The sequence below is a fragment of the Antechinus flavipes genome, chromosome 1, assembly GCF_016432865.1.
Source record: "Antechinus flavipes isolate AdamAnt ecotype Samford, QLD, Australia chromosome 1, AdamAnt_v2, whole genome shotgun sequence".
Classification (NCBI taxonomy): domain Eukaryota; kingdom Metazoa; phylum Chordata; class Mammalia; order Dasyuromorphia; family Dasyuridae; genus Antechinus; species Antechinus flavipes.
Genome location: NC_067398.1, coordinates 604325049 through 604338934, shown reverse-complemented (window position 1 = coordinate 604338934; position 13886 = coordinate 604325049).

Genomic DNA, 13886 nt, shown 5'->3' with positions numbered 1-13886 from the left:
GACCTCCCTAATCCCTCCTACAATTATCTGTATATACCAAAAGATTGAGCTAGCACAGAAGGCCATTTTCCAAGCATATGCTAATAGAGTATTGTCCAATGGGTAATTAGCCTTAAGTGCTTGTTTTTCTGATTCCAGTGCATCCACTCAGAGTTTCAGACCTTTACAACTGGTTATGGCTTAAGATGCAATGCATGACTGTCAAATCTTTGATGTCTAATTAAACTGTAAATTGTCCATAGCTACTTCTTCCACAATCTCTATGGTCCACTGGAACAAATTCTTCATAGTAAGACAGCCTCCTCTCATGTCTCGCACCCCTGAACTCATAGAATTAAGACACTTTGGTTACACTCAATGTGGATTAACTCATCTACCAAAATTGTTTACTAAGTTAGGCCACTACTCTTGATACAACTTCTTGGAACCATGAGTGAGAGTCTAGTGGCAAGTGGTCAACAAAGATGGAAAGCAGCATTTTAAAAGAATTTGATAGAACTCACACCAGAAGAAGAATTTTTTGAATGCCTATATACCCCAAAGAATAGAATTCATTGAAAACTGGGATAGAAAGAATTTAACAATGATCAACTATGGAAAACTTAGCTTCTCTAATGAAGGTGAAACATGATTCAAAGGAATCACAATGAAAAAATGACACCCATCTCCAGAAATAAAGAGAGAATTAATGAACCTTGAGTGCAGATCATAGCTTATTTTTTCACTTTCTTCCTTTGTGTATGTGTCTGTTTTATTTTGCAATATGGCTAAAAAGAAATTAGTTTTCCACAACTTCATTTATACAATGAACAACATATTGTCTGTCTTCTAAAAGAGTGAGGAAGAGGCATCAGGGATGCCAATGATTTAAATTATTGCTGTTTTTTTTTTTTAATGATGAAGGTCAATTTTTTTTTGGAAAAAATTAATTGGGATTTTTAAAAAATAAAGCATTAAAACAAAGAAACTATTTTGTATCAGAAGTGAATGAATAAAAAAGAAATAATACATCATAATGAAAATGCTAAAAAAAAAAAACTTAAAGGATCACCTTTGAAAAACTAATTTAGCAAAGCAAAATCAGAATACCAAGATGGCACAGTATAGATCTGAACCCTCTCAACATTCTCCTGAAAAAAATCTAATAGTGTCTCTCATAAAAATTTTGATGAGCATCACTCATAAAAAGTCAAAGAGAGAAAATTTCCAGTCTAATCCACTTAGAAGTTCTACAGGATCCAAGAAGAATGGAATTTCAAATAGGCCATAGCTCCAGAGAATGGCAGGAGCACCAGCAATGGGATTTGGAAGCAGAAATGATGGGGGAGCAGAAAAAGTAGCAGAATGAATTTTGAGACCATTTTTTTAAAAGATTAGAAAAATAATCTGAACAAATTATTACAATGAACCTTTGGCTGGCAATGGGTATGGTAGATTACCAACTTTATTAAGCATAAACATTTTCAGGGTCAAGAGGAACACTAACACTTGAAGATAAAAGAACACAAGGAATCTGGTCACAGTTTCTAGGGGTCAGAAGAGAAATAACATGAAAAATCAATTCTGGATGTGGATAAAAGATAAAGAAAAGATCATTTAAGAATAATAGGGAGGGGTGTATCTAAGACGGCAGAGAGTATACAGATCTTTATCTCAGCTCCTCTGACCCTCAGTTCAACAACAGATCAAGCCACTGAATTGGTTTTAGAGTCACAAAACCCACGGATATTTGGAGTTTTCCAAATTTCCAGCAGAAAATATTTTGGAAGACCTTCAAGAAAAGTCTTTTTCAATTGAGAAAGGTTGGAGGTGGCTGTACTGAGGTCCAGCACAGGGAGCCAGAAGAGTGTAGCATCCATTCACTGGGGAATCTAACAGAAGGTTCTTAGTGAAAATACAACAGCAATGGTTACTCTGTCCTAGTTACAAGCCAATGGATCAGAAGATTAGCTTTAAGATATCCAACACAAATACAAAAAACAAATAGTAATCCTCTGAAGCCCAGAATATCATGAGACTTGGTCAAACCCACCCAGCACCAGAACTGGTCATATGGTGAGAAAAGTTCACTGAATTAAATAATTCCCTTAAATGTAAATTACACAACTGAAAACTCTACAAGAAATCAATTAAGTACAAAATGAAGTCAAAGGAATGAGTGGGAAAGCAGAAAACCAAAACTATCTCACTAGAGAAATAACTAACGTGGCAAAAAATTTGAAGAGAGATCATTTCAGAATTATTGGACTATCTAAAGTTATGATCCAAGAGGAGCTTAGATATGCATGCATGCATATATGCGCGTGTGTACACACACACACACACACACACACACCACACACACACACACTCACATCTTTATAAAAATTCTGCCCTGATATTGCCTCTGAAACAAGGATTCTTACAAGGTGTTAAGTCAATGGAATTGATGATAAAGTGGTTATCTAGTCTAGCATGGTGATTAATAGTCCTCTAAGTTCAGTATGACTTATTTAATGTTATAACAAATAATGGTGTCCTAGTGATATAATGATTGGTTTATACTTAATATAGAGCATATAAAGCTGTGACAAACTCAGCCAGTGTGAGAGCCAGAGATAGACTCAGAAGGGCCAGACACAGACTCGGAAGGCACTGATACTCAGATCCAGATTCATTTATTCCATCTCACATGACTGTGGTGGAAGGTCTGGCCTCCTGTACCACTGAGACCAAGGCCTTTCTGAAAGGCTCTCCAGAAAGCTGGCCCAGCCCCCTGGCAAAGAAACTAGATTGTGAAAGAGATAATAAAGGAGATGAACTTTAACACCTGGCTATTCTTGTGGTGATTACTCAAATGAAACAAAGGATGCTCCCCAGACCTCCAGAAAACCAAACAAGATTATTACATTTTGGTACCCAACATGGGGCTAAGAACTCACATCCTTGACCCAGAAATTAGAGTAAATACAAAAGTAGACAAGAGGGAAACTTTGTAAAGAGCTAAACCAGTATTTGAGCTGATAGGAGACAAATGTTTAGAAAGGAGTCTTTTTCACCACAAGGAAAATGTGTCAAAAGCATTCTTAAACTCATTAAAACCAAGGTTTAATTGTAACATGGGAGCAGATCATTGGACTTTTAGAAACATCTTGGTTATCTAAGGAACCAAGGATCTAAGGATCTATAGATCCAGAGGAGTGGAAATTAATAGGAGAATAATTAATGAATATTACAATGATAATGGCCTGGTTTTAATTCCCAAAGAAACATTTTATACATATAACTTGACAATTGTCTTTATGAAATTATATAAGTATTAGAATAAGAAAAAAGAAGAAAGAGCAGGAGGGGGAGGATACTGACAAACTAGGTGAAAAGGATGAAGAATTAGACAAGAAAGGAGTTAAGTACAATTCTGATGAAATTAAGGAATGTGGTGCTTCACAGCAGGTACCATTAGGGCATTCCGCAACCTCTGACTTACCCACCTCAATTAACCCTTCATGGATGGAAGGAGAAGGAGGATGGGAAGGGGCAACGACACAATCAGTACTATCTATGAAGCAGCCTATGACAAGATTACAAAAGTCACTAATTAAAGCTAAAAAAGAAAGACAGGATATATCTGATTTGATAAATGAATAGCCTGCTATTGAAGAATTTGATTCTTCAGGTCAAACAGGGAGAAGATACAGGGAGTGTAAAGCAGGTAAAGTATGGATTATTTAGCACAGATTAATTACCCTTTGATAGCATATGAGCAAATTGCTTCTGCTGCTATCAAAGCATGGGGCTCCCTCCCAGGAAAAGATAGAAGGGAAGCCTTCATGAAAATAGAGCAAGATCTAAATGAACCCTTTGCTGATTTTGTGTGATGTCTTCAAACATCTGTCACAAGAACCATTGGTAAAAATGCAGCAACAGGAATTTTGATAAGACAATAAGCTAAAGAAAATGTTAATGAAGTTTGTAGAAAAAGTATATGGGGACTACACGAGGATGCTCCTTTAGAGGAGATCATAAGATGCTGTGTCACAGTGGGCAGAAATGCCTTTTATACTTAAGCTATGATGCAGAACATGGGAAGACAGGATCCCTCTTGGCAAGGGACTTCCAGAGAGACTCAACTATGCTTTCAGTGTGTTAAAGTAGGGTATCAGAAAGCTCAATGTTGGCATAGAGATAGAGTGAAAAGACAGAGTGAGAGAACAAGACCCCACACCCCATGCAATAAGGGCTTCCACTGGGCCTCAAAATGTAGATTGACCAAGGGAAATGAGAGGCAAGGCCCAGCTCCAAGACATCAAACAAAAAACAGGTGGGGCATGATGGCAGCCGAATTTACACCCAGAGAGTCTTTAGAAGTTCAAGATTTTGATATGATCAATCAGCAGAAAAGCAATCATATGGGAGAAAAGCATCACAATTGGAAAGAAAAACAGGCTTTTTAACCCAACAGAAGGGCAGTGTTCAGGGCAAGCAACTCCAATATAATTGTCAGGTAATGTGGAGAGATCCAGAAAGTAGTGAATGGAAGGAACTACATAAGTTAACTATTGAGAGACAGGGTTTGTTTGTCTATAAATGGAGAAGGAATCAGATGTGTGCCAGAGAGCACCTTGAGAGAGACAGAAAAAAGAGAAAAAACCCTCAAAACAAAGGATAAGACCTAAGGAACATCTGACACTGAAAGAGCATGACTGATAATGAGATTGTTACTGTCCCTGAGATGAAAAAAATGTTGATAAGACTGTTGCAGAGCTTCAAAATCAGCAGGAATCATTGGATTCTTTGACACATAAAGTAATAGACAATAGATTGGTTTTGAATTATTTATAGGACTTATGAACATGTATGATTCCTCATGTTGATTCATATTGTTTGTTATGTAATATCTCCCATATTGATGGATTTATGTATGCCTGTTTCAAGAGACACCTTTCAGAAACCAGCTAATCTGGTTTGATTCCCCATTTCCATTGGTGTTTTCATCTCCCTTCCTGAGACATCAGGGAGGGCATATCATCTCTTTTTTGGTGTTTTCACCCCTTTTTTGAGGAGTTAGGGAAAGTGTAACTACTTCCTTTTTTGGTGTTCTCACCTCTTTGAGAAGTCAGGGAGGGTGTTCTAAAACAAAAGAAAGTGGGAAATGTTATGAGCTGGAACTCTGAAACAAGGATACTTACAAGGTATTAAGTCAATAGAATTGATGATATAATGGTTATCTAGTTTAGCATGGTGATTAATAGTTTCTAAGTTCAGTATAATTGATTTAATCATACAAAAATAATGGTTTCCTAGTGATATGATTGGTTTTATACTCAGTGTAGAGCATATAAGCTGGGACTCAGAGCCAGAGACAAACTCAGAAGGGACAGACACAGACTCAGAAGGGACAGGGAGCCAGATTCATTCATTCCATCTCATACAACCCTAGTGGCAGGCCTCTCCTCCTTCTCTTCTGCACTGAAACCAAGACTCCAGAAGGCCTCTAAGAAAGCTAGCCTGGGGCCCAGGCAAGGAAACTAGATTGTGAAGGAGGTAATAAAGGATTTGGACTTTAACATCTGGCTGCTCTTGTGGTGATTACCCTGCTGAAAGGAAGGCTGCTCAAAGACCTCCAGAAAACCAACAAGAACATTACAATTGGACTACTGAAATGTCATGATCCAAGAGGAGCTTATATGTACATGCATGCATGTGCATGTGCACACACACACATCTCCATATCTTTATAAAAATATTGTCCTGATATTGTAGAACCAGAGGGCAAAATAGAAATTGAATGAATTAATCTAGCAATTTTCTCCTGAATAGAGATTACAAAATGAAAACTTCTACTAATAATATTGTCATATTTCAGAGCTCACAGGTCAAAGAAAAACTATAGCAAGCAGTCAGAAAAAATTAAAATAAAGCAAACAAACAAGCAAATAAAAAAAGATTCAAATATCCTGGTGTAAGGGACCTGGAGTCTGAAAGGGTGTACTTTAATTTAAGACAGCAGGGAGCTTATAGTTAAGTACCTACTTGGTGTGAGATAGTGGTTCTCTAAGCATATACTTGATGTAATGTATTGATGTGGTCAATCTAGTCATACCAAGGATAATGTGGTGATGTGATATTCTACAGCTGCATATGCCCAGTGTGGTATGGTGATGTAGTAGTTCTGGGATACTTAAGAGAGTCCCAGAGACATAGAGCTCTCTCAGCTGCAGCTCTTAGCAGCAGCTCTAAGTCACAGAGAAGACATCAGACTCCAGACTCCATCTTGGACTCTCCTGCTTCCTTCACTTCTCCACCTAAAGACCAAGGACATTGGCTACTGGGACGATAAATACAATGGAGAAGTTCCTGTGACCCGACCCAGAAATAGAGTGAATATAAAAATAGACAAACAGGATACTTTGGTAATAGCTAAATTAATAACTTTTTTTTTTTTTTTTTTTTTTTTAGCTAAAATAGGGAAGATACAAAATAAAGAGTCTCCCCTACCCCTATCCTGAGGGAGGTATGCAGGAAGTATAGTTAGGTTAATAAAGAGGCAAGGTTTGATTGTAACTTGGGAGCAGATCATGGAACTCTTAGAAACATAAGAATATACATCCCTTTGGCTCCCTAAGGAAGAAGAATTAGAGACAGATAAGTGAAAACTAGTAGGAAAGCAACTAATTGAATATTACAATGATAACAGTTCTGATTTAATATATATATATATATATATATATATATATATATATATATATATATATATTATATATATATAACATCATAAATTGGCTTTAAAGGAGCCCACAAATTCTTTTGAAAATGCTTTAAGGAGAACAGCCAGACAAGGAAGTATGAGGACAAAGAAGAGGAGGAGAATGGTACTAATAAAACAACTGAAAAGCATGGTGAGTTACATCTTAAATACTAAGCTAAGAAATTTAATGAGTGTGGTGATTCTCATTTTCACAATTCATTTATATCCAGTAAGTGCCCTTAGGGCATTTCTCATCTCAAGCCTTCCCTCTCAATTTCCTCTTCATGGGTGGAGGAAGGAGAGGGAGTAGGAAGGGCAGTGACACCACCAGCATCATCCCCACAGCAATCTTGCCCATCCCCTATGACTCAATTACAAACGGCACTACTTAAAGCCCAAGAGGAAGGACAGGATATATCTGATTTGAGAATACAAATGTACCCTGGGATTGAAGAGTTTAACTCTTCAGGTCAAGAAAATAAAAGATATCCTTCTTTTAATCTAGAAATTATCAAAGATTTGAAAAAGTCGTGTACTCTTTATGGGTCTACATCATCTTATGTTAAGATATTATTACAGAATTTGGCTTGTGAAATTTTAACCCCTAATGATTGAAAATCTATCCTAAAGACATGTTTAGAACCGGGACAAAACTTGTGGCTTTCTGAATATAGTGAAATATGTAGGTTACAAGCCCAATGAAATAGCCAACCTGGAGTTAATATTCCAGTCATCTCTGACCAATTAGCAGGTATAGATCATTATGCAGACACTTTAGTACAGATTAATTACCCTATAGCAGCATATGAGAAAATTCCTTCTGCTGCTATCAAAGCATAGGGCACCCTTGCAGGAAGACAAGATAGAAGGCAAGCCTTCATGAAAATAGCACAATGTCCAAATGAATCCTTTGCTGATTTTGTGGGATATCTGCAGACATCTGTCATATGAACTATTGGTAAAAATTTAGCAACAGAAATTATGATAAGGCAACTTGCAAAAGAAAATGCTAATGAGGTCTGTAGAATGATTATACTAGGATTACACAAAGATGCTCCTTTAGAGGAGATCATAAGATGCTGTGCCATAGTGGGCACAAATACCTTTATACCCAATTTTTACTCCTTTTGTAGTTGAAAAGATCCCCATCAATCTGTGGGGAAGAGACATCTTATAATAGTTAAGATTACAAATGAGTACTTTGGTTTTTTTAGGCAGGGCTGTTGTTGAAGGCCTGCCAACACTCTCAACTGTTCCTATTCAATGGAAAATTGATACACTAGTGTGGATAGAACAGTGGCCCTTAGCTAGTGAAAAAATTCAGGCCTTATTAGATAAAGTATAGGAGCAACTTGACCAAGGACACTTACAACCTTCTCTAAGTCCTTAGAATTTCCCTGTATTTATTGTAAAAAAGAAATCTGGAAAATGGAGAATGTTGCCTGATGTAAGAAAAGTAAAGAATAGATGGAAAACTACAGGAACTCTTCAGCCTGGACTTCCCTCTCCTACTCAATTGCCTAGAGAAGGGCCTCTTAATGTTATAAACATTAAGGGCTGTTTCTATTCTATCCCTCTAGATAAGGAGGATAAAAAAAAATCCCTCTAGATAAATGTTAATTTAGCTGAGCCTTATAACAGATATGAATGGAGTGTTTTGCTAAAGAGAATGAAAAATAGCCCTACTATGTGTCAAATGTATGTTGCTGTGCTCTTATTCCAATAAAGAAAGCATTTCCAAAAGTTATGTTGTTAAATTATATGGATGATATCTTGGGATGTGCACGTGAGGAGCAAATGTTAGAAGCATGTCTTTGCTGAGTGCTTGAATGGTCACTGAGGCTTTTATTTATTTATTTATTTATTTTTGAAATGTAATATAGAACAGATCTAGCAAGTTTGGTGGTAAGCAGCATACTCAACTCCCAATTAATTTTGAAATTTAAATTAAAACATTTAAAATATAATAAATTATATAAATTTCTGGATTTCTAAGTGAATATGCTGACTATAGATATCTATTTGTCTTTGAGTTCAATAATACTGGTAAACAGACACAGAAACTTAAAATATGTGAGCAGAGAAAAAGTGATTTTTTTATTAGTTTGGTTTGATGAAAATACTTGAAGAGATGGAGTCAGGAAACTGTGAGAACCAATCCTTGCTCTGATATACATTTTATAGATAGATAGATAGATAGATAGATAGATATAGATATAGATATACATATAGATATATATCGATATATATCTATATGTATATCTATATCTATATCTATCTATCTATCTATCTATCTATCTATATATCTTTGTGAGTCAATTAAATTTGAATAACTTGCTTAGAGCCATACAGCTAGGAAGTGTTAAGTTTCTAAAAAAAGTTTTAAACTCAGTTCTTCCTGACTTCAGGTGATATAAATTAACAATCTCACTTTGGGCAAATATCTTTGCTTTGTCTGTATCTCTGTTGTTGTTGTTGTTGTTGTTTATTGTTTAATCTAGACTTTGAAATATGAATTTTTTTTAACTAGAGGGACTCTAAAGTTTGATTTAGCTCTGAATTTATATGATTCAAAGATTAAGCACAAGGACTTGCAAGGAAGGATGCTAATATGATGAGAGGAAAATAAAAGAAAATGGTTAGATTGTCTCCAAGGAAGAAAAGAAATAGGGCCTGAGGAGAAGGAAAAAAAAATTACTGGATGCAAAACAGAGAAGTAAAAGAGAAAATTACAAAGGGAGAATAAACAGGAAAATATATACAACAAGAAGGAGAAACCTTAACATTTTAAAAAAGCTGATAAGGCAGATTAAAGAATTAAATATTTGTAAGACTAGTTAAGGAGAGAAGAATGTAGCTATCAAGATAAAAAGGAGAAAGACATAAGGAGAAAAACATTTCTGAAGTACTTTTGCAATAGTAATTTGTCCAAGTACCTACTAAAAATTTATAAAATCTTGAGAACCTTATTTGTAATTGATATCAAAAATAAGGAAAAAATTATAAACTACTTATACTTTAAAATATAATTTATTATTTTTATATTCCTGTCATGGAAAAATCATATTTATGTACCTTCAATAGATCAATATTCTTAAAAAAAATAGTAATTAAAGGGCTAGCTTTATATCAGAACTGCTAGAGATTGTTATATAAGGAATAGTTCACAGATTTGGTGTCTAGGGAAGACAAGTCTTAAGGATGAATGTGAAAAATATTTTGAGAAATTTTGTTTGTGTGGATATATATATGTGTATATATATGTATATGTACATATATACGTATATATGTACATATACGTATATATATACATATATATGAATGTATACAACATCTCTATATATAATATATTTATATTTATACCATTTAAAACATTTTAAAAATTAGTATATTTAAAAGTGGAATAGTATTGGTCGAGATATAATGTGTTCTCCCTTACAAAGACTAAATGGTCATTTTGTGGAGATATTTTAGAGGCAACTTCTGTTCAGATATTTGTTGGACTAAATAGCCTCTGATATCCCTCCAACTTTTCAAATAGTGTGATTTTTATTGACAAAAATCAGTGGAGATTTTCCAGATATTCCAGAAGTAAATACATTGCTGATATTTTAAAAAGTACTTACTAATTTATTATAAATATTAATTTAGTTGAGGTCATTTTGGGCTCTCTGATTAATTATATCTATCCTGGGGAAATTCATTTATCCCTAGCTGGCAATTATATTCTTTTTAAAATTTTCAAATAGCTGTCATATATAAGTATTTATTTTTACTATTTTGCACTAACAATATGTTGTAACATTATATATATTTGTGTGTATATGTGTGTGTGTGTATGTGTGTGTCTGTGTTTGTGTATATATATGTGTGTGTATATATATATATATATACACATATATAATTATATGTAAATGCGTATATGCTCTATATTTGGGGATTTTCCAAAATATTATTCTACATGATTTTTTGTAAAGGGCCAGAATTCTAGAGAAGTATATTTGAAACAAGGATACTTACAACAAGGTATTAACTTAGTGGAATTGATGAAATGATGGTTCTCTAGTTTACATATACTTAGTACTTAGCATGATGATATAATGGTTCTCTAGTTCACATATATTCAATATGCTATGAAGATATAATTGTAATAGGGTATTTAAGGCTTAAAAGACTAGAAATGAGGCATTCCATATTTGACCATCCTCCTGTTGGCTCTCCTGCCTCTTGCACTCCTTTACTAAGATCAAGAGTGTGTGTCAGACTGTGACAGATACAGACTGTGAAGGAGACAGACTGTGAAGGAGACAATAAAGACTTTAGACTCTTTTCCTTTCCATCCTTGCGTTAACTATCCTGCTGAGACTAAGGCCAGTCTAGAGGATCTCCAGAAAGCTAACCCAGACATTAAAATTTATGGTACATTTGCCCTCTTTTAGATATTTAAAAATATGACATTTATTTCTAAATATGTGAATTAAAAGTTTTCATTCATTGCATAATTTTTCCCCTTAAAGATGAAGGTTTTCATATTTCCAAGTACTTATTATCATGTTTTGCCCACTGTCTCATTCTCATTAATTAACATTAACATGTCTAGGTTTACCACTTTTAAATAGACTTAATTTAAGCAAGGATCAAATTACTAAGGAATTTTAAAACTAGATTTTCTACCTTAAAGTATTTTTGGTATTTGAAAATACAAGTTACAATTGTATTAGTATTTACTGTGGTTTCATTAATTATGTGCCAGTAATATTGATTGTACATGAAAGTATGAACTTATTTGAAGACAAGTTCTACGTTAAGCGAGGTATCCCTTTTGATATTATCATGTTGTTCCTCTCTTTTCCTTCTCCAGTTTTCATCCTTTAATTCATCTTGTTTCCCTCATGTCCTTTCTTTTCTTTAGTATTTTTATGTTATACTTCTTTCTTTTTTTCTCTAGGCATGTTGGCATATTTAACTTTGATTGTAACATACATTTAGCCAGATTGACAGTAATACTGAGAGAATGAAAAGCCTTTATTTTTTATTAACCCTTTAGATCTTGTACAACCAGCTAGTGATTCTCTAGGCAAGAACTTCTAACTCATACTACTACACCACTGCAGGGATTTGCCTCCTATATTAATACTTTCAGAATATCACCTGATATCCTCAAAATTACTTTGTGCAGCATAATATTGTTGATATCAACTTATTCATGTACTTATATTTAACACATAGAATGTTTGCTCTTTGAGACCAGGATAATTTTTATTATAGATACTCAGCATTTTAATATTTATACAAATGATTTGAGTTGGATTTTTGTAGACCTATTAAAAAAGAAAGAAAAGAATTCATTTATTGATTATAACATAATCTTCCTTTTTCTTCCTTTTCACTGTCTCATTCCCTAAAGGACAAAACTCAGATGAGTAATATCAAAATATCATTTTGGAGATAAGACAAATATGTAGATTTTTATTCCTTTCTATCATTTATTCATTTTGTTGACAACAAAAATAATTTTGGGAGAAGGTAAAAATAAAATCAAGCTGTTATGTGGAAAGTAAATGTGTTACTTGTTTCATGACATTATTGTGATAGAACTATTGTTCCATTAGAAATTATAGTTTTGAAGAATTAACAGAAAGGATTTTTGTAACTCATGTAAACTGAAAGAAGTAGAACCAAATAAAGAAATATATGCAATGACAACAATAATGAGTGAATAGAATGCTAAAAAAAAATTTAAAACTTCAGTTGTTACAACAATCTTGATAGGAGAAGTCAGAAAATCAATCACTTCTTGATTCTCTTACTAGTGTATAAAAAGTAGAGCACTGTATTTGAAATACCCTAAATTTTATTTGATAGAGTTAGAGACAGAATCTGTGATTTCATTAATATAGGGAACTATCAAATGAGGACTCCCTCTCTATTAATGTAGATCAGAACTTTCTCTGAAGGCTATTTTCATTTATTTATTTATTTATTTTTTGCTGAAAGAAATTGCAGTTAAGTGACTTGCCCAGGATCACACAGTTGTGAAGTGTTAAGTGTCTGAGAACAGATTTAAACTAAGGTCCTCCTGATGTCAAGGTTGGTGTTCTATCCACTGTGCTATTTTTGTTGTCCTGTCTATTTTCTTATTGAATAATCAAGAGCATTTGAAAATTCAGGCAACAAGTCAACATATATTTATTGTGTTAGATGATAGCATTGAGGCAGAGTGATAAAATTTAGAAACTAGGAAAAGTAGGAAGAGATGTGATTAATGATTTTTTATTAGTCACAAATTCATTATGTCAGAGATGACTATTGAATTAATATCCTCCAAGCTTCCAGGCCCTGTCTCTGTCTACTAGGACACAAAGCTTTTCTAGCATGCTAAAGGATATGATTATTTCTAAAGAAAGATTGTTTTATTTTGTTTTGGTTTTGGTTATAAGGGAGGCTTCTGGAGTTTAGGAGGTAGGTCTAGGGTATAGAGATGAGGAAATAAGACTTATGACACAAAAATGTATCATTATGACATTTAAAAATATGTTGTTGAAAAAAGTTTTCTAGAGAAAGAATTTATTAACAAATTGTATTACCTTATTTATTTTACATAATAAATCACAGAGTAGAAATAAAATTCAATTAGTGACCTGTTACTTCTAACAATCATTCTTCTACTGTAAATTAAACCATTGATATTCTGGTCTATACATATCTTTAGAGTTAGGTTAATTTAACATACACACAAACTTAGGTGTTCAGGGAAGTAGACATTTAGTCTACATACTGTTTAATTATTGTTTTTCCCCCTTTCCTGAACTGCTTTTAATTTTTAAAAATGTTTTATAAATGAATATTATGGTCTAAAAAATCATTGCTAACTATAAACTATAAATAAAAGATTCCAGAACTAGCCAAAGAAAGAGGTTTAATTTTACATTCAGTTCTGAGAATGGATAATGGAAAATAAGATTTCAAAATTTTAATAAGATAAGAAGCAAATGTCAGCAGAACTTTGTAAATGAAACTATATCTTTTTTTGTCTTAAAATCCATAAGTGACAATGCTCCCTGTCTGTTTTCTTGAAGGAGAGAAGTCTCTATAACCTCATCAAACTACTGGATCTTCAGGAGAGAGAATTTAAGAACATCTTATTTTAAAAAATGAT